This window comes from Puntigrus tetrazona, chromosome 9 (assembly GCF_018831695.1).
Source record: "Puntigrus tetrazona isolate hp1 chromosome 9, ASM1883169v1, whole genome shotgun sequence".
In the NCBI taxonomy this organism is placed as follows: Eukaryota; Metazoa; Chordata; class Actinopteri; order Cypriniformes; family Cyprinidae; genus Puntigrus; species Puntigrus tetrazona.
The window spans coordinates 5,205,003-5,227,146 of NC_056707.1; the positions used below are offsets into that span (position 1 = coordinate 5,205,003).

General features: G+C 37.3%; 1 pseudogene; it reads left to right on the forward strand.

Annotated features, from left to right (window-relative positions):
- LOC122351828 overlaps positions 1-22,144 on the forward strand; it is an 84,400-nt pseudogene that overhangs the window by 56,690 nt on the left and 5,566 nt on the right.

Here is a 22,144-nt window from a genome sequence, read left to right on the forward strand (position 1 = left end):
TTCCTCGGGACAGAAATCTGGGTCAGTCTGTGAGTGGAATGCACATAAATACAAGTCTGGAGTGTGGTGAAAACTTTATGGGGATGGAGAGACAAGACTGAGAGGACGATTTCAAATAGTGAGTGATGGGCAATAGACAGCAGTCACATTAATGATGATGATGATAATGATGATGTATAGGAAAAGAAAGAGGCATTTTTGGGTCGGATATATCATAGGGGTGCAGTGATAAAATTTAGCCCTGTTGATGTAGAATTCAGCAGTTTAGCTAACGGCTTACGTCACTTCTTAGTACCCGCCGTCAGTGCATATTCAACCATTTAAATGGTACTAGGACTAAAGCGATTACTTCTGTTCTCAGTTCAGCAGATATAAATGGGCTGGACAGTGTCTGTGTGGACGCTGTGGCCCCTGACTGCCGCCGTCAGCAGCTAATGATCAGTTCTTATGCTTTGATGTGGGAGGGATGCGCACCTGATCCCCGGCTATACCACTATCACCTCGTATTGACCGCACACATGGGGAGAGATCATTGACCTTTGACTTTTATCTTCAAGCGCTCTGAAGTAGAGCATCATTTAAAACAGAATCTTCACAAGAGAATCTCAAAGCTCCTGCTCCCTCCGATCATTAGCCAGATGTTCTCATTATTCTCATCTTTTTTCCTAACATCTTTTTGATTACCAATGCATTTTTTGATTAGAAGCTGTCTGCAAACATTATTTAATGTGGCATATATATATATATATATATATATATATATATATATATATATATATATATATATATATATATATATATATATATATATATATATAATTAAAAATTATAAATATAATTGTAAATATAATTTTTATTCATTTAGAAATACATTTGCTATGTAAATTTACATTTGCTTTGTAAATAATATGAATATGAAAAAATATTAATATGAAAAAAAGTTGTCTTATAAGTATCGGAGGCTGATTTTATTTATTTATTTATTTATTTATTTATTTAGAATTAACAAAATAATCAAATTCTCGGTTGTTGGTCTTAACATAAAATAACCAGCTTAACATAAATAATCGGCTTACCAGTATCGGTTGTTTTTTTGCTGTTGTTTTATTTTCCAATTATTGAAACAAAATTGCATAAAATTTTACTATGAGATGTTTATGTATTATTGGCCTTAACATGAAAAATATATATACATTGATTTATTGTTACTGATTTGATCTTTTAGTGTTTTTTATGCAGACCGTTTTATCGGTTATCCACCTTAATATTGAAAAAAATATGAGCATATCATTATGAGCTGATTAATTTTAGTTTTAAGAACTGTATTATTATTATTATTATTTTATTTACACCAAATTTTCTATAATTTTTTTTTTTTACAGAATTTATCGGTTAACTAGAAAAGACTGTCTTATCTTCAATGTCACTGTTGCTGCGTTGTGAGCTGCTCTGTTTCTGTACATATGCTCCATCTTCACCAATCTGTGACCCAACACTGTGTCCAGGATGAGCTGAGGTCTTCTGTCACAGAAGGAGGTAGTTCAGAGAGGTTGTGTAGGCAGGAGAATAGCCGTCCATTGTGTGTTTCACCACGCTCTGTGTTTGAGCGGACAATGCATGCGTCAGGTCAGCTGCCTGAACTTTTCTACAGTAGAGTATTGTTTGCATGATCCGCATCTCGCTCCGGAGACAGTGGACCTCTCAGCTCTCGACGGTGACTCAGGGGCATCTGTACACACTGGCGACAGTGTCTGCCGGTCGCACCTCTGCTGAAAATCTCAGTCATTCCACTTGTCTGCAAACCCATCCGTCTTCCTCGCTTCTGGCTTTCGGCGTCAACTTTGGCATATCTTTGAGGTAAAATGATAGGGTTTAGTGGTTGTTGTGAACTGCAGGTTAGCAGTGTTGATTGGCGACCCAGCTGTTTGAGCGGTGTGTTTTCCCAGCGCCCCCCTCCCGGTGATCTGCGGAGGTTTTTATCATCTTCTCCTGACGGCTGGGAAAGGCACGGGGAGGGGAATGTGTCAGAGACTGTTTGGGAGCCTCACTTTTCTTTAGTGGTGTCAGTCAGCAGGGCCGTGGCCTCCACGCTGAATCAATATGGCTTTTGTTGGAAGAGAAAAAGCTCCTTTACAGGCTTGGATCTCGGAGGGAAGCGGGGTGATGCAGGATAACAAGGGAATAAGCATCCCGACACGAGGTTTCGACGTTCCCAAGCAGGACCAGTGTGGCGCATTTAGCAGTGATAGTTTTCAATCCTCATCTTTGATTTTCTCACAGCCTCAGCAAACGTGACCTGATTGGTTGGTTCGCTTGGGGTTGTTCATTGATTCCGTGCTTATTTGGCCTGTTTTATCATTATAATATCTGATTGTGGCTTTTGTGTCAATAATCCCAGCTGTGCGCTTGATATAATAAATGTCAGGCATCTCATATACTCAGACCCAATGATCTATCATCATAGTTAAGACTCAACTGACCATGACAGTCACAAATGGGACCGTTTTCAGCTTTATATTTGGCTTTCGTACGTTTTCATCTCTCATATGTTTGATTTTCAGCGTTCTTGTGATTGAAGAGGAACTGAAGTGTGGCAGGCTGAGATTGTGGTGGCATTACTGATCGGAAAGGTCTCCATTAGTTTATAAAATTGCATGTGTCTCAGACAGCCTGTAATTAGGCCTGTTTGTATCAGAGCCCAGACTGCCGTCAGCAATATCTGCTGCTGGAATAAACAGGGGGGAAATCGCTCTAAGTGTGTCAGTAAAATTATATTTTAATAAGTATTCATGAAGTTTGGAGTAAAAATTCAATCATTTTCAGCTGATTTATTAAACATCTGTTAGAACCGAATAGCGCAGTACATTAAAAGTAATGTGTTTAGGTTTGAAGGTTGTTTTAGACTTGTACATGCTTTATAATTCTCTAATGTTGTTCAAAAGCTTGGTTTTGGTAAGATCTTTTTTTTTTTTTTTTTTTACACTCCAAACTAAAATAAGTTTTTGTTTACATAATATATGTGTGCGTACTGTGTATATTATGTATATATTAATACACACATATGCATGTGTATGTTTCAGATCAGTTTTGTTTTTACGCATTATATAGATCTATTATAATATAAATTATATGAATATAAATATAGGCATACATGTAAATATTAACAAAATGTGTACTGTATGTGTGTTTATTTATATATACGTAATAAATATACCCAGAACACACACATATATTATGCATACAAAAACTATTATTTTAGATGTACTGTAATTAATCACGATTAATCATTTAACAGCACTAATTCTAAGACTTATTTAAGATTTATTCAATTTTTTTTTTTTTTTGGAAACTGATGCACTTTGTCACAACTCTTTGATCGATAAAAGTTCAAAAGAACATAACAATTATTTTGTAACAATGTAAAAACACTTTAATTTAATGCATCCTTGCTGAATAAAAGTAATAATTTCTGACTTTTTTTAACACTAGTTTATTGGTTCTGTATTTTCTTTGATGTAACGTGTGTCCAGATATTTGAGACCACTGTCTGTCACCGATAGGACCATGTTAGTTGGTTGACAGACTAACACTAACACTTAACCTGCCACTGCAAAATACATATAACCAGCGTTTTGTTGTATGTTATGAAATATAATTTCACATTGCTGAATCAACTCAACTATATTTAGTTCTATGAACAAAAGTAAATTAGATTAGGCACCTTAAGGCAGTTAAGCAGTGAGGTATTGTCTTTTCATCAGGGTTGATTCGATAAATTAAAATATTTGTTAGTAAAAGTTTGGTTATAAGCTCAGGTATGATATTGAAAGCCTCTGTGATGTTATTTTTTGTTGTTCTGCTCAGTTTGCAGTGCATTGTGGTTACCAAGCGGCAGCTGGGTGTTTACGGGCACCGGCGGCCCGGTGAACTTTCTCTGTGCCCTGCTGTGCCAGGGTGATGGGCTGACGCTGAGCAATGCGATGCCAGCTTTTCAAACACAGAATACATGATTCATCACAATCCCTTTGTTTCTCTTTCTCTCTCTGTAGGTGACATCACACAGAAAGGCTATGAAAAGAAAAGAGGGAAATTATTGGCGCCCTACATACCCCAGATACAAGGTAAACAACTCGCTCTTATCAACTGCAAATCCACTGTTTAATGAACTCTTTTAGCAGACGCTGCGTGTCTAGGTTATAAAATCTTCACTCGTCACCTCTTCGACCTTCATGAGAGGTCTGCGTTTTACTGCGGTCTGGATTGATCTGAAATGCATGCATGGTTTCTGTACTGTCAAGGATACTCTGAGCTAATGGAAACAATGTGTGTGTCTGGAGAATAGGAGTTATCCATACTATAAAACCAAAATCTAAGTGCAGGGTTCAAACTCTCAATTATGTGGTGTGTGTGTCTTTGTTGTTTGGTTTAGGGTGGCTAGCAACAGCCCATATATCCGGGCATGATATCTCTTTTCAAATGCAGAATATAGACGTGACAGTTATTTACGGTTCCTTGCTCTTTTCATGTCTTTTATGGGAAACGACAAAATTAAAACGTCATGTCCGTATTTACTCACGTTCTCCAAACTAAAAAAAAAGAAAGACAGCGCTCTAAAATCTTTTTCATGTTTGCATACAATAAAAAAATATGTTTAAACTATCATGTTGTCTATTGAACAGCCACATTTGACAAACCAAATAATTATAAAGCTAGGTATACATAAATAAATTCATACGCACTCAGTTGGGGACTCACTCATAATAAACATATTTTTTCACTTTGCTGTAGCTTTCTTTTGCCTACCCTGTCCTTTGGAAACACTTATTTTGGTATTATTTATGTATTAGTATGGTATGTCTTATTATTTATTATCAACAAGCCAGAAACCTGCAACACAGCAAAAGGGTACAGGTTCCCGAATCTCCCTCATCCCAGATCAATGGCATCTCTTCTGGTGATTTTGTTCACACGTGAGGGTCAATATTTAGACTGTCCACGTGTGTCCTAACAACCCCCTCAGGGCTCTCCCTCACTGGACGCTCGATGACAAGCTCAATCTATATTCCTTGTGTATGTTTAATTTTAGAATGGCCCTGCATAAATATTTTACGATAGTTGCGGTGGCTTGTGGAAAAGTGAACGTCTGTCTGGGCCACCGCTCTATATTTTTGGTTTGGCTTTGAAACAGGAAATTAGGACTTCATTTTAAATTAGCCTCGCAGCAGAGATTGCTCTCCATTGTGGAGTTGTCTTAGTCATTTTATAAGCCGGCTGACAGACCACCACACTTTCCCCCATGATCCTCTGAGAAGCCGTTGTGTCCAGACAGGGGACCCTATCATTGTGAAAAAGAGGTACAGAATATATTTACTGTGTGAATGTTATATTTATGGGCGCTCGTTAATCTGGGTTGCATGTTAATTGCAATTAAATTAAAGTGCGTTTTAGCTTATATTAATAAGAAAAACAGCACACAATTTGTTCTGGAAAGTTCTGTCACCAGTATTGTACTCATGCACTAGGGCTGAACAAATCTAAGTAGCTAATCTATTCCTTATGTAAGCAAGATCAGTCAATAACAAAGCCTGTTTCTGTTCATCTCATCTCAAATCTACCTTTTTTATGTAACCAATTAAAGCTCGTTACAATCAAGACCCCAAATGAGACCTCATTAAGGCTGGCACGTCTCGAAACTCTTCTAATTGTTACTGAAACACTGTCCAGATCTGACTAGTAACAATCGTTTGGAAGCAGAATTGTGATTGGCTGGTTATCAGCCAACTGTGGAGGGACATTTTTTTGCTTAGCAACTGGACAGAGCTACTTGTAGCGTTTATTGCTCTGTTGTCTTTGCGCATAGTTGAGCTTTTGTGAAGCCGCACTGTTGAGATCACACACGCTATCAGGACGTCGTATCTGGACGGGCCGTGTGTTTCGTCCGATGTTGCAGATTGTGTCCTTATACAACTTTTCAGTTCGTAAGCTTTTGTTGAGTTAAGCGGGATTGGAGGTTCCGAGGTGAAGTTTTTCCCAGAACCGGAGCTAAATAAAGTGAGCATGTCCTGTTCAGTCCTCACAGGACCCAAAACTGACAGAAACAACAGGACCCTTAGTATAAACTGTATTATAATCCCATTAATGTGCGCTTGTTAGAAAGACCTAAGCGTTTGTGGTACAGGAAGTGAAAAGGCATTTTTATAAGACATATTTAAAGTCATGTTTCCAGTAATTTGCAATAGAAGTCAAAAAAGGGAGAAGGCAGTTCAGAGGGTTTAAAAGCAGAATTGAGCAGGTTGTGCGTGTGTGTGTGTGTGTTGAGCAGTTACACAACATTTCATTCACAAATGTAAAACTGTTTGTTGCGATTTTATTGTTGGGACTGCTGTTTTAGATACTGTAAATTATCTTAAGTCTTCAGAAAACCCTTAAACTAGTCCTACAGTTTGCAAGCCCTGTGTTTATACGTCTTTATGTTCTGTGGTTAAGCATGTGACCTCTCCTGAGCTCGGTTTGGTTGTTTAGGGATATTAGTCCTCATTGAGGAAAGCCGTAATGAATGCTCCGCCATGTCAACACAGTTAGTCGAAGGCTCTTTCAATGATTCTGGGGGTTAGAGGTCAATATGAAGTGGTTGCTAGGCAAACGGTTTGGGAGGAGGTAAACAATCCCATGTCGCTTACTTTGGCTATCCAGGAAAAAGGATAATAGGTCAGTGCTTGTCTTAACCTGTGATAGATGTTCACCCATGTGACGGAGCTTCACTTAGGTTTGAGACGTGACTTATGCTTTCTTTTTTAAAATGTCCTTCATCTGTCCCTGCGTTTGTCATAGATGAATCCCGAGGTATTTTTAGCATTCACTGGACTCTTCCTGGTGTGATAGATGGAGGGTCACAGGACCTCAGATCAGAGCATAAGCCTCTTTGATTTCTCATTTCTGCTGCGGCAGCTTCAGCTGTGACGGCTCTTATGTAACCGCAGCGCTGCATGACTCATCAGTCTTAACCTTCTACAAGGTGCCGATTTCTCCAAATCCACAGGAACAGTGCTGATATTGAGCTCTCTGCTATTTAATATGTAATCAAACGGCTTGAATTTAGGGGTGACATATACTTATTCCCAATTTAAGCATATGCTCAATAGGCTGTGATTATACAGTGAACTATATTCAGGTGTGCTTCCTTTCCATTCAATGTCATTTTTGTTATTTATTTAGTTTGATTTGGTGTTTTACTTTACCTTTTTTCATTTAATTCAGTTAACTTTTTTCAAGTATATATATTTTTAGTTTCAATGCGCTGTATGCGTAAGTATTTATAAATACATAATTAATATACACAAAAGCACGCAATCAATCTTTTGACAGCACTAGTTTTAAAACTGTCATTATCCTGATTCTATGAAAGGTTTAGGTAAATTAATTTATTTTTATTTGTTTTATTACAGACAATTGCAGGCAATAAAACACGCAATTTCTTTCACTTAAAATCTGCGACTGCAACAAATTGTCTTGCTTCTTATTTCTGACGCAGAAACAGAGATATGTCTAAAATATGTCTAATGTGCATGTTATTTTGTTTAGTTTTTTTTAAGCAGCTCGTTTTGGCAAGAAGTTGTCATGTTCTCAGTGGCAAACTCAGTCCCACAGTCTCAGCTGAAACTTGTTTTGTAAATTACTCATACCGCCTGTGGCTGTCACGGCAGAAAAAAAACTTTGCTCCTGTGGGTTGATGTAAGTTTCTCTTCAGCCTGTGTCTGTCAAGTTTGATGAAGTATTGTGAATGTTACACTCTCTGCGTCAGCACTGGATCACCATGAGAACTCAGATGTGGCGTAAAGGGCCCATTGATCTCAAGGTGTAGTATTACCCAGACAGTAGAGAAGTCTGAAGTCAAGAGTAGATTTATGTTGCTATCTTAATGCGAGAATAGCATTGAAATTGAATAGTGTCACCTCGATCGTTTATGAAAAGTAAATTTCACACCGTAAGAGTCTATATCTGTAAACCCAATAGGTGGAACTTGGGTTTTACTGCAAAGTTTAGTGACCTTTATTCTGTAATGCTGGTTTTGTAAATCCTTAATGTACTTTAATCTCATTCGTGCACAGCGGCCTCAGTCCATTTGTTACGAGTGCCCTTTCTGCATTTGTTTTACACCACAGTTAGCTAAAATGTCAAGCATGGAAATTGAAGTAATGCAGTTGTCTTTCAGGAAAACAAAAAACAAGACTGGAGATCGTATTCTGGTCTGTTTTGTGTGCAGGTGTAGATCCGTCACTGCAGATAGAACACAGGATCCAAACATCGTCACAAGTGGCCCATCCAGGCTCCAAACCCAACAAGCCCCGGGTGGCAAACTCAAGGGATGAACGCTTCAGATCAGGTACAAACGGTTCTCTGTTAAGCTCTGTAATCATGAGGGACAAGCACCACAGACACAGACTCTTGTGAAAAAGTGCTCTTCAGCAGAACCACAAAAAGAGTACTTATTCTGAAATTATTATACTTTACAAAAAGTGTGTAAATTGTATCATTTAATATGCAAAATAACAAAAAAATATAGTTACATTTATATTAAATGCACTGTTTTAACCACTTTATGTAACTTCATAATTACTTAAGCATTTGCTGTATGATAAACTACAATATATGTAAATGCATCTCTACTGAATTTTTTTTATGCGATTTAAACTATGTTGTATTTGTATTGAAATGTATTTAAATATATTAGTAATGTAAAGTCAATAATATAGCAATTTGTAATAAAGGGCATTTTAAGACACAGCTTGCCTCTTTAACCATTAATATTATATTGTGCTATATTATAAGTGCTGCATGTGCACATTCAGTACAATAAAGCATATTTTTAGGGTCAGTATCGCAGTAAATCGATTTGAATGAATCGCCAACACACGAACGTTAAGGAAAGCAGGCACTTTGGAGAGAAGGATATTATTATTACTGTGTTATTCCTATCATATAGACATTTGGGATTTGAAAATGCCCATTCTCTGATGTCTGGCACTATGTGCGTCCCCACAGACCTTCATACAGAAGCCGTACAAGCAGCCTTGGCAAAGTATAAAGAGAGAAAGATGCCGATGCCCTCCAAGAGACGCTCTGTTTTAGTGCAGTCTTCAGTTGAAGCATGCACTCCCCCAGGTAAACACACACACACACACTTAGGGATTTTATGGGAGCGCTTTCTATAGCAGAAATGTTTTGGAAGCATTTTTTCTTTATGTTTTCATTCTCCAGCTGACAGCAGTTGACAATGTGCGTTTCAGTCCCTGATATGATCAAGATGTTTTGATCTTCTGAGCCCTTAGAGAACAATGCATAGCTTTCTGAATAAAAGCCTCATTATTTACACAAAGAGAACAGCCTCTGTCCGCTCAGTTCCCAGACCACCTTCCCACACGCCTGCATATGGAGATGTTTAACAAAGTTCCAGCTTCACTGACCCACTGGCTGCAGATTTAGCTCTAGTTTATCACACAAACGTCAGCTATCACTAAACGGACGTTCAGAGATTGACAACATCTTGTTTTTTCGTCGCTCATGTGACTGATTTTCATGTTAACTGATTCCCTTGGAGGAAGACGACACAAATGGGACGCTTGTTGACAGTCACGGTATAGAGCTCTAACATTTGCGTGGACAGCTCAGATCATTTCTTAGATTTTAAGAGAAAAATACTTGAGTTCATATTGAAATCCCTGACTCTTAATAGCAAACCTTGGTGTTATTGGCAATTTTGAGCACAGTTTGAAACATTATTATTATTAAACTCGATAGGAAACGTGAGATTACTGTTGTAAAACGACAAACCTCCATTGGCCCTACATTTAATCGTATTGCTGTCTTGAAGAAAAAACTGATACGTGAAATCATATTTCAATAATTACAACTCTCAAAATTGATTTCAGCTGCATTTTATTGATAGAAAAAGAAGTTTACAGATCCTAGGTGCTGCTAGCATGAACAGTGCCTTCTGCTGTAATATATTCAGATTAGGGCTTCTCTTTAATACTCAGGCTTAGTCTATCAAAATTGTAATAGTCGCAGGGAAAAGAAGATTTTCAGCACGTGCAAACGTTCGTGTCATTCATCGATCACAAATGTGGCTTATCATCTGGAACTTGTAAGCAGTAGCGTCATTACCCTTGCCCTTATTCAGATTTACAGGTATTTAAAATACACCATGCTGGAGGAAGGCTAAAGAAAGCAGGATGCAAATAAATATGGTTGCATATATAGAAAAAGAGAGATTGATTGGCTATTCTGAAGAGTTTTATGATCGGTTTTCCATTCTTATTGGTTATTTAGTGTAATAACTGGATTGATCTTGTTATAACAATGAGACTATCTTTGGGCTTATTGGCTGGTTGTTTTATGTCTGGTGATTTCTTTATTACCTTGCATCTTACGGTTGAAAAAGCTCATCTCTCTCCTCGTGTTTGTGTAACGTCTTTGCCTTTGTCCATCAATTTGGATTACATTATTGTCTCTCCCTGTTAGTTCAGCATTAATGAGTCTCTGATTCTTGGTGTCCTGATGCACTCTTCTGTCCTTCTTCGGTCAGAATGATGAAGTCAGTGAAAGGTCAGCGAGATTAAAGGTTCAAGGGTGGGGTCAGATCAGCATAACGGGCCCATTCAGGGTCACCCCCTGTGGGAATTGGTCATGGTCCGCTAATTCTTTTGTGCCCTGGATGCAGTAATGCACACTCACACATAAAGTGTCTAAGCTGTCTGATTGCCCCAACGGAGATGATCTGATAACCCATCTGGCCTGTCAGATACCCCTCTTCCCTACGCCCCATCCCCTCTCGCCCCATTCTTGACACACTACATAAAGAAATAGTTCAACCAAAAATGAAAAAGATGGCATTATTTACATTTTGATTGCAGATTAAGCTATGCAAGTCTTCTGAACAGCTTTGAGTGAGGAACAAATCGAAATTCAAGGCGTTAATTGCCAGAAAATGCTATAAATGCTTTGAAATCCTACCCTTCTGTTCTACCCCATTACAAATAGTATTTTCACCTGCCTATAATCAAACATTTCCTCTCGCAATCAGTCATGTAACATGCAAGAACCAGTGGAGTTTGGTATCGCTGACATCAAACCTCGCAAACCTAGCTTTATTACAGTGTGACTGATTTGATTTAGCTTCTGTCTGGATCTGACCGGCTTGAAAAATGCTGTCTGACCCACTTTCCTGGCCGTTTTTGATGTTGTCTGTCATCTTATACTGTTGCGCATTCATTATCCTGTTAGCTCCTGGTCTGCTCCGTCCTGTGAGACTGCGCCGTGTTTGTCCTCTGGACGAGACCTCAGACTCTTTTCTGGTGGAGTGACTGATAGAGGAGTTTAGACAAATTATTATTTCAGTTTTAAAGGTCAGGTCTTCAGTAAAGCAGTTGTTAAGAGCACAGTCTTTCTTCGTTCTGTCTTCTCTTGACGCACCTACTCATTCCAGTTCATTTCTGCCTCATCCTTTCCCTCCTAGTCGTTCTCAATTTCTCTCTCAAATCACTTCTCTTCTCCCACGACTCTATTTCATGCCTATTGTCTCCGTCTCTTTCTCTTTCTATCTTGCTCTTTCTGCATCTGTGTCAAGGTTACTCTTAAAGTGCCTGAGGACATGAAGTGAGAATAGAATTACAATAATGAGCCTAGTTTTTTATGGGGTTCTTCCGCGAGCTGCCCATAAATTATTAGACATGCAGACATTGCATTAGCAGTTGTTTTAAGATGTTCATTAAGAGTGCATTTGTTTAATCGAAAATAACAATATTGAAAACTATTTGCCAATTCTGTTTTCTATTTAATATATTTGACTACTCCATCATCAGCCGTTTCAGTTTCAAAATGTAAGTGTCCACTGAAACTAATGCTAAGCTTTCGGGGATTTATTCAGGGTACAAGACTGTTTTGCACTAATAATAACAGGTATCAGGCACCCTTGAGTGTGAGTAGACTCTTCCTCTTCACAAGAACGCTGTTTTGAAGAGATACATTAGGCTAATGCCTTTCACATTTAATGCATGACTGTTTGTTGCTCAGTGTCTGTCTCCTAATTTACTGGACACGCTCCATAGTAATTGCTCCCTGTGGGTGATTAATTGCATAATTAATGTTAAACGAATCTGCTACCACCTACGGGCTTCTTGTCAGTCAATCTCTCTCTCTTTTGTCTTTTTACGCATTCATTTGTCCCTTCTTTTCTCGATTGAATTCTGCGCACGTCTGCGCTTTTTGATGGTGAAAAATATTCAAAACTTTGGAAAATAACTTCTGGAGTGGGTTGTGCGATTTTAATGCGATTGGATGTTGTTGTTTTGTATTTTATTTTGTGGAACGTTTTAAACATTTATTATGCCTGTATTCGCATAATATGGTATGCTAGTATGATAGTATGACACTGAGTTATTAAATTTCAATGTGTAGCTCATGTTAAGTTTGGCACCTAAGAGTGCGTGACTTGTTGACAATAAGACTTGGCCTGGCGGACACTGAAGTCACAAATTAAGGTAATTAAATAGTAAATTAAAACTGCTCATTAGTGGTAATGCAGTCTAATGATTATTACAGTTTACTTTTCTAACAGAGTTCTTTTTCTAATTTTTGTTACACTTTTTAAATCTCTGCAGAAGATGCCTTGTGCGTGATGAAATAGTACAGATGGTTTAGCTATATGACATATTTTATTCATTAATTGGTGGACATCTGTTATTTTGGCATTACGTTTATGATGTATTTATAATAGGGGAAATGATGTAGTCATGTGTGTTGCCATAACTACAGGTCTCACATGCTTTGTTTCTGACCACATGAGCATTACGTCATATGTATTTTCCAGCTTAACCCCGGCCGTTTTCATCAAAGTTATATATTAGCCTGGACTGAGAACAAACGCTTTTTGCTTTCTCTTCCATAACAATCATATATTAGACCTCATGAAGTTTACGATGGATGTTTTATTTATTTTATTGCATTTTACGGCACAATAGTTACAAAAAAAGTATGTTTAAAGCTTTAAAAAGACTGAAAAGATTTTACTTATTTGACATCGTAGATAGTTAATGTATTCACTTGAGGAGAACTGGCTTCATCCATCCACTACCAGCTGATTAAGAGATGCTGGGCAAGAATCTGCCCAAAGAGAAAATTTGACATTTTCCTTGACTTTTGTAGGTCATTGCATAGTATTTTAATATCATATCTTTATTTCTGGAAGAGGAAGAAAGGCAGATTTTTTAGATGGGTTAGATCAAGGGTTATAACTAGAGTTATGTAATGCATTGATTGTTTGAGGTCTTGCGGCTATAAAGTAATCAGCCTCTTGACACGTTATCCAACTAAGTGAGTCTCCAATGTAAAGTCTTTTTCATATTCCCATATCAGTTATAATGTTAGAGGTTCAGAGATCTGCATAATCTAGATTCAAAACATGTAAAAGATATTAAGAGTTTTACCAGTATGTCCAAAAATTTTATTTGACTTTGGCTCGTAAGTAACATCCTATCAACTACATTCTTGACTTCATTCGATAATTAATCAATGACAAAATGATTCAATGACAAAAGACAAAGGTCCAGGATGGCTTCCATTTCAAATACTTTCTCAGTTTCGCAGATCTCTGTTTAATAAATTCTGTTTCTCAAATCACTACCGTTAACATTGTGCTGTTTTTTTTAAATGACAGAGAGTTGATATTGAAGTAAAACTGTCCCACCTCACCATCAGCCCTCTTGTTCTTGCCCTCCCAGACACCTCCTCTGCATCGGAAGACGAAGGTTCGCTGCGCCGGCAGGGACGGATCGCCTCCTCGTCTCCATACCAGGCACATCCTAGCGTAGAGCACTGGTTCAACAGAGTCATCCAGGGCTCCTCCACCTCATCGTCCGCATCCTCCACCTCCTCCCACCCCGGAGGAAGACCCCATCACGCCACAAACACCACCTCTGCTTCGGCGGCCACCGTACTGGCCGACCTCATGGCTCACACACAGCTAGGTCAGTACTCGCCGCTGCAGCTATCCTCACAACAGACCTTCAGCCATGTTTAGCAGATTGTTCGTGCAGCTCTTTTCCATACAATGAAAGTGAATAGAGATTGAGCCTCCGAAACTCCAAAATTATGAAAGATTTAGATCCATATTTACGGATATTTATTAGAATGCTTTCTAAAGAATTATGTGACTATGAAGACTGGAGAAGTGATGCTTTAAATTCAGCATTGCATCACAACAATAAATCAAATATTAAAATATATTCATCTAGATAACACTTACATTGACATTAACATTTATTATAATATATTAATTGCATCCAAAATAAATGCTTTTGTGTACATGATATATGTGTGAGTACTGTGCATATTTATCATGTATATATAAATATAAAAAAATTAGTTTATATATTGTACATTAAATATGTTTATAAATAATTTTCTAAATATATACTGTCAATGTCTTTATATATACATATACATATAGAAATATGCACAGTACACACATTTATATATACATATATATATATATATATATATATATATATATATATATATATATATATATATATATATATATATAAACATTTATTTTTGATGCGATTAATTGCGATTAATTAACAGTTTTACCGTATATTTTGATCAAATAAATGCAGCCTGGGTGAGCATGATATACTTTAAAAACATAAAAACTCTTGCTGACCTCAAACTTCTAAACAGTAGTGGACTTGACAGGTGAAGTCTGGCTACTGTGTGTTGATCCGCTAGCTAAACTAGCGCTAATAACCAAAAACTGAGCTCATGCTGGTCTTTATAGCTGTGTACTGATCTCTGATTCTGATAACCCTGTCTTACTCCTAAGTGCAAAATCTTCAGCGGGCTTCGTAAGGTTTCTGTTACAGCTCAGTGAGTTAAAAACAAAGTATAGATCTTGCGTTCATCTCTATAGTTGCCCATTTGTGCATGTTTATAGCACAGGGAGCACTTTGCTGCTCTGCCGCCGCTCACGGCGATGATAAAAATCATGGCTCTTAATGTCCTGGCTGCATGCTTGCATGTGCACGGTTGGTTTTTAACTTTTTTTTTTTTTCACTGTACTGGCATATCTTTAGGGTCCTGAAGCCAATCTGTGCAGATAAAGCCGGCATTGGCCTTGTTAGTTTGACAGGCAAACAAAAGATCTGTGCAGGTTCCAGTTCTGCTGTAAAAGAATCATTTTTGGCAACCTTCGCTGTTAACGAGTCCTGTTAAAGGAATATCTCACACAGTACTCACCGTCATATTGTTCCAAGCTCATGATATTTCCTGTAAAGTGAAAAAAAGAACGATTTGAAAGTAAATGGAGATCAAGCTGCAAATATGGCAAAAAGCACCATGAAAGTATCATAAAAGTAGTTCAATGTATATGTTTATATTTTACCTTAACACAGGGCTGTATTTCAAAAATGTCAAAAATGCCACAAACATGCCAGTTTGTTAATTGTACATTCTGTCACTCTATACAGTGAAACACTGTACATTCACTGGGACATACTGTATAATTTTAAAGTAAAATACTGATATATTTTTGAAATCATTTCCTCTTATTTTTATGACATTGTGCAACTTCTGTATATTAATATCTTCTTCAGCTTGTGGAGACTTACCTGCGATGAGCTTTGATTTAAGTCGTCTTTAGCATTTTAAAGTCCAGTGCCAGTATATGTAAAAAAAAAATATTATTTACAAAAAAATCATTTTTGTTATTTACGTGTATTGCCATTAGTTAAGTTAATTAAATATTAAACCCTTATTAAAAATTAAACCCTTTTTAGCATAAATGTAAAGCTTAACACATTTTTTTTACATCAAAGGTTTGACGACAGCAGCTGCCTTTTTTAGGCTTTAAAATGTTTTCTGAAATCATCCAGTTTGTTAGGCCTGTTTGCGAACTTTTTGAAAAGTTTTAAACAGCCCTCACCGCTGTGTGATTTCAGTGTATGAACTGGAACAGAATAACATTTTTGAACACATTCACTTTACTCAGCTGCTCCGCTCTTTACAGAGTTCTGCTTATAAACATTTGCATTCCCCTTATCTCTCGTCTCCTCCTCTTTCTTTCACCCTGGAGCCGGCCCTGGGCGCTCACTGTAAATAACCTCAGATTTCACACAGTGTCAGAGCGGCTCTGTGGGTCCACTGTTCTAAAGCAGCCTGCCAGACAAACCCAGCTGTAAGAGGGAAGATTAAATGCAAAACAGCTGCGCGCTGGTTAATAGTGTGGAAATCACTTGTATGTGAAAGACTATAAAGCTTCTCTATTGGGCGTTAAGAATGAGACGGACAGTAACCATCACGTGGAAAAGAAAAAAAGACGCGAACTGTCTGAAATAGATGTTACGCAATGTAAAGCAACAAACATTTAGCTAATCAGAACATACTTGACGTTTAATTTCCATGTCTGTTTGTTTTTTGCCATTTGTCATTTGAATTTTGGACCAGTGAGATTTTATGGCAGGCCCTTAAATCCTTTAAGTTATCGGTTTGATCATTTCTCGTGGGTTTGATCTCGGTCCACCATGCATTGTTATACTTTTGTCCTCCACTCACCTTTGACCTTTGGCACCTCATGACAGACAACCACAGTGCACCCCCGGATGTGACAGGCCTGTCGGAGCGCTCGGTGCATGCGGAGCGTCCGCAGGTGGCATCAGTGCGAGGGCTTCCACGCGGATACACACACACCAGCGTGATGGAGACCGCCGATGGTGAGTCCCCTAAAGCTTCAGCCTGCTGGCACCGCGACCTGTCTCACGCGTCTCTCTCCTGTGAGAAAGAGGGAATATCATGTCATCTCTCCACAGATGTGTTTAGCGTTTGAGGCTCGAAGCTAAAAAAAAACACTTTACATAAACGTAAAGTCATTCAGGATCTTTTTTCGCGGTTCGTATCCAGTGAAAAAAGAGTGGGATGTTTTCGCCCGTTTTTTCGTATATGTTCCTGCTTGTTGAAGCCACATAGCGTCATGTCATCAGCATGCTGGTTTTTTTAAGCTCACTAATAAGGAAAAGTCCGTCATCGTCTGCTCACCCGCATGTCACTGTAAAATGCAGTCTCCCTATTGTTGATCATTCAAAAAAATGATTTGCAGTTTCTTTCTTCTGTAGTGTTGTGTAGCAAAACTGATTAGCAGTTCTTGTATGCATTGTGAACATGCCAGGATTAAACACGTGGAAGCACAACGGACCCTTTTTGAGCGACATTAGGGTATATAGATCATGACTCATCAGTTTTCATTTTTTAGGTGTACTGTCCCTTTAAGACATAGAGCGGCACATCACAACTATACATCAGGTTCATGATTAACCTGCTTTTCTTTCCTATGGTGCATATGTGTTTAATTATGATCAAACGCAAGAAAACTAAAAGCGACACATTTTTATTTACATTTTTTTCGGACGGAAAGATGATGTCTGTCATTCTCAATTTGAGTCACCTCAGCCCTGTAGAAGCAGCATGCTGTCATGAACGCGTGTTTTTATTCACCTTTTCTCTTCTTCAGGCACTGACAGGGGAGATGGGGAGGCCACGGATGGTATTTATACACGTTTATTTCAATCTGCCCCTCCTCCTGGTGTCTCTGTGCATCTGTGTCTCAGCTGTGACCTCTGTGTTAAACGCCGTCTGCTTAACTTGTCCACTATGTCATTTTTGGAAATTAATATCATAAGAAAAGTATTTCCTCTTAATGTGTCTCTTTGTCTTTTAATGTTGAAGTATTCTTTCAAGGTCTTTTCACAGCAAGTATAATTGGCTTTGTTTTGATACAGCACTATTGTCTAGAAATATCTGGCACTAAGTTTTAGGTGTGTTTTTGTTGATCTTTTGTGAAAAAAAGTGCATTTTTGCATACTTAATTACATGTTAATTACAGTTAAATAAAAGATGTTATAGTCTAAATTTATATTAAAAGCGTTTAAGTATATCTAAAGTACACCTGACAAGCATTTATTGTACACTTATACTTAAAAGCAATCATTTATTTAAATATATTCATAATTACACATTTTTAATTAAGTTAAAATGTAGTACTTTTTCAAAAATGTATTAATCTTGAATCTAAGATATAATACTACACACACTACAGTAAAAATTACAATCAGTTACTTTACTTGTGCTTTAGTATGTTAAAAATAAGCGCACTTCAAAGCCTGACAGAAGATAAAGCAGAACGATTTAAATCATAAAACATGCATTACACTTTTTTTTTTATATCTGATATTATCAGTACAGTACAGTTGTTGTTTATTATATGATTTGGGCTGAAATAGAACATTCTCTACAGCTAAGTGCACTTCTTTTTCACAAGGGAAAGTTAATATTTAAGTAAAAGTGTGAAGAGATAATTAGACAGATGGTCCTTGCTTTTAACAATTAGGTTATGCTATGCTCCATGATTTTATTGTTTTTTAATGATGTGCACTTTACATAAATACATTAGTTAAATGTGAATTTGAATCATTATGATATTGTAATACCGTTGTACTTTGCATGGTATTGCAAAAAAATACTGTAGAGCTGCAACAGTAAAGAAAACATGGTATTATAATATCACCATGTTCATAAGTGGTATATTTTTGTTCATTTTTGTTGGCGAATACAAGCTTGGCTGCACGTTAGCCACAGTGTGTTAGTGATAGTGCGTGATCATTATGTTTAATAAGGTTAATATGGCTTATGAGGCAGGACAACAGTAGTTATGTTTGTGGTTATCCTCACGCGAGAGGTAATAGGCTTCCTCGGGTCCTGCAGTGAATTCTGGGTACTCGAGCACGTGTGAGATGCAGACAGAGACGAGGGGCAGACAGACAGTGTCTCCTGACGATAGGATGTCAGAGAGCATCTCAGTCATGCATATATACACGACACAGGCCAAAGTATAGATTCATCATGTGAAGATGATCGTTGTGTCTTGATGTTTGGTTCTGTTCTCTCCTAACTATCACGCACTTTGAAGCATTTCATGGGTGATTCTACGTTAACTGTTATAAACCAGCTGAGAAATGTTCCTCAGACATTTTGTTTTTGGTAATGTAACATAATTATTACACTATAAATTACAAAGCTATTTTCTTTTTTTTCTTCATTGTGCATGGGTCATTTTGTGGTGTTTCTGTATGCTAAATTCTAGCATTTTATAAAAAAGAACAGTTTATACTGCAATGGAAATTTGCAAAATATGTTCTCCTAAAATACATTATTTTACATTCAATTTTAAGTGTATTATTTTTGTTATTACTTAGTTTGTCTACATTTTTTAAATACTTTTTCTTCGTATTATGTAAAATAAATAACTATTTATACGTATTATTCATGGGGAATTGCTCAGACATGTTTGCAACGCTTTGTAGAATGACCCTGGTGCTCTTGTGATATTGTTTAACATGTATTAACTTATTCATTGAATCTTTTGTCCCTGTGTTTCATGTGAATGGAGTTTTAATCTATTTAAACTATAGTAATCCTAAAGCCCTCTGTAAAGCATATAGAGCACGATCAGACGGACTCTTTCAGAAGAAAGCTCATGAATGGTTGATGAGATGGGTGGCTGGGTAGCGGCTTGTTGCTAGGCAGCATGAGTCCAGCTGCCTCAATCAGAGTCAAGGAGTCTTTGATGCTCTGGGTCAGGTGTCTCTACTGAGCACGCTCAGTACCATCTTAACCAACCCCATGGGCATACGGCCTTACATTGACTGACAGACTGTTGTGTGAAACTGTCCCCACCATCCTTTCACAGTGACCTTTCCCTGCTTTTTTTATATCTCATCCTCTCCATCTTTCTCTCTCTCTCTCTCTCTCTATGTCCTATCTTCTCCTGACACTATCTCTGTCTAAAGGCGTTCCAGTCAACAGTCGAGTGTCCTCTAAGATTCAGCAGCTCCTAAACACTCTAAAAAGGCCAAAGAGACCCCCTTTACGAGAGTTCTTTGTTGATGATTTTGAGGAACTTTTGGACGGTAGGTTACATCTAGAAATCTAATTCACGTGGTGTTTGCTCAGCTAATGATCTTGCTTGTTCAACATTTAAATAGTTTGGTTAAGTGTTCAATGTAAGCTGGTCCTGCAGCATGTTCTTCTGAAACCCTCTACCTCCCCAGCTCCACCTGTCTAGGAATGTGTCTCCTTTCACTTTTAGATACAAACTCACTTACCTTGGGGAATTCACACCACCATTTTGATCAAGTCAGGTGGTGGGCAAAGAAAGTTGGCACTGACATACCCTCGACCCGAGTCTTTGTATGTGCTCCATGTACCACAACGCAACACGACTGTGACACAATCCATTTATTATGTCGGTATTTTACCTATTCGTGTAATTTTATTTTCTCCAAGAGCTCAAGCATATCCATAGAATGGTGCATCAAGCTAATTGATGAAGAAAAAAAAGGCAAACATATCAGATGTGCCCTTGCAGATTACAAGTGATCGAGGGCCTCGAACGTTTCAGTTCAACCCAGAATGCATCCTTTATCTGCTATAGGGTTTTATAATTATGAAATTGAAATTATGTGGCTAACTGAGGAGAGCTGTACCAATACACTTGGCAGGCAATAAAGTTGGCAAAAAAAAAAAAGATTTACTGGCATTAAACTAGGAACCTCAGTCAAATGCTAAATAGTTTAGACTTGAAATTGAGTTCTTTTGTAATGAAATGTCACATCATGGTAGCGAGGACAAACACCAATCACATTTCCTTCAGAGAACATCTCACACTTAATATACTGTATATATATATATATATATATATATATATATATATATATATATATATATATATATATATATATATATATATATATACTTTAATCTCAAAAGGGTTTTACAAAAACATGAAGAGTTAGATTGAATATCTTTATTTGTAACATTTTGCTATTTAGTCAAAAACTGCTTCTGATCCAGGAGACAGGACAATAACATAACAACATATTTGTGAATTGTTTCTACCTGATGTGTGTCATGTCACTGTAAAGGGCTGAAACGGTTCTTTTTTAGCAAAGACAGGTTAGGTTACTGATGTATATAAATCAGCATATGAAACTACTTTCTCAAAGATCATGTGACGGCACTGAAGACTGGAGCAATGACCACTGAAAATTGTCATGAGGAATAAATTCAAACATATATTAAATATATTCATTTTAAGTCATAATAATATTTTTGCAGTTGCAACCTTGGAAAGCAGAGCACACATTTTTCAAAAACATAAACAAAACTAAACAAAAAAAATGGTATGAATGGTATTGCATTAAAAAAAAGTCTTGTTCAAGGTTCTTTATTTGTCACATACATTATTACATACATATTGAGAAAGTGGACCTGTTTACTGAGAGTGTGCAGTTACCTGCTCCTGTTTCTGTGGTAACAGTGACTTCTCTGATTGGTCAATCTCAAGTCAGGATTTTATTCAGCAGTTAAATTGCTGAAATGTTTACAAATTATTGCTCAAGTCAGTTTCTCAGAAAATGAATGGCATGTTTTAACATATACCTTGATTCATATATAATTTGTTTGATTTATATTATTTTAATATTGTGATTATTATTTAATATAGTTGTTATATGCAGTACGGTACAGTGATCCACACATTTGCAGGTTATTAAAGTTATTAAAATGTTTGAGAAACCCTGTGAATCTATCTCTTTTGTTTAGCTAGCCATTCCTTACATCTCTTGAAAATATGCTGTGAAATATTCTTTTAATATTCTCTTAGCAGCAGCATCTTTACTATATTCTATATTCTCTCTTTCTCTCTCTCTCTCTCTCTCTCTCTCTCTCTCTCTCTCTCTCTCTCTCTCTCTCTCTCTCTCTCTCTCTCTCTCTCTCTTTCTCTTTCTCTTCTGTTCCAGACACACAAAATCAATCAAATCTATTTTAAGCCGTGTCACATCTCATCCTCGGGATGCATAAGTCACCCTGAGATGCTTAGTGACATTTAAAATAACTCTCACATAAACTCTGCTCCAAAACCCAGCATCTATCATCAAGCCACAGAAATGATATTAAACACTCTATATAGGCAGGAGACTCAACTCGGTAGTGATTTCAATAAGCCAAAACAATAATGCATTTCATAGGTGGCAAATAA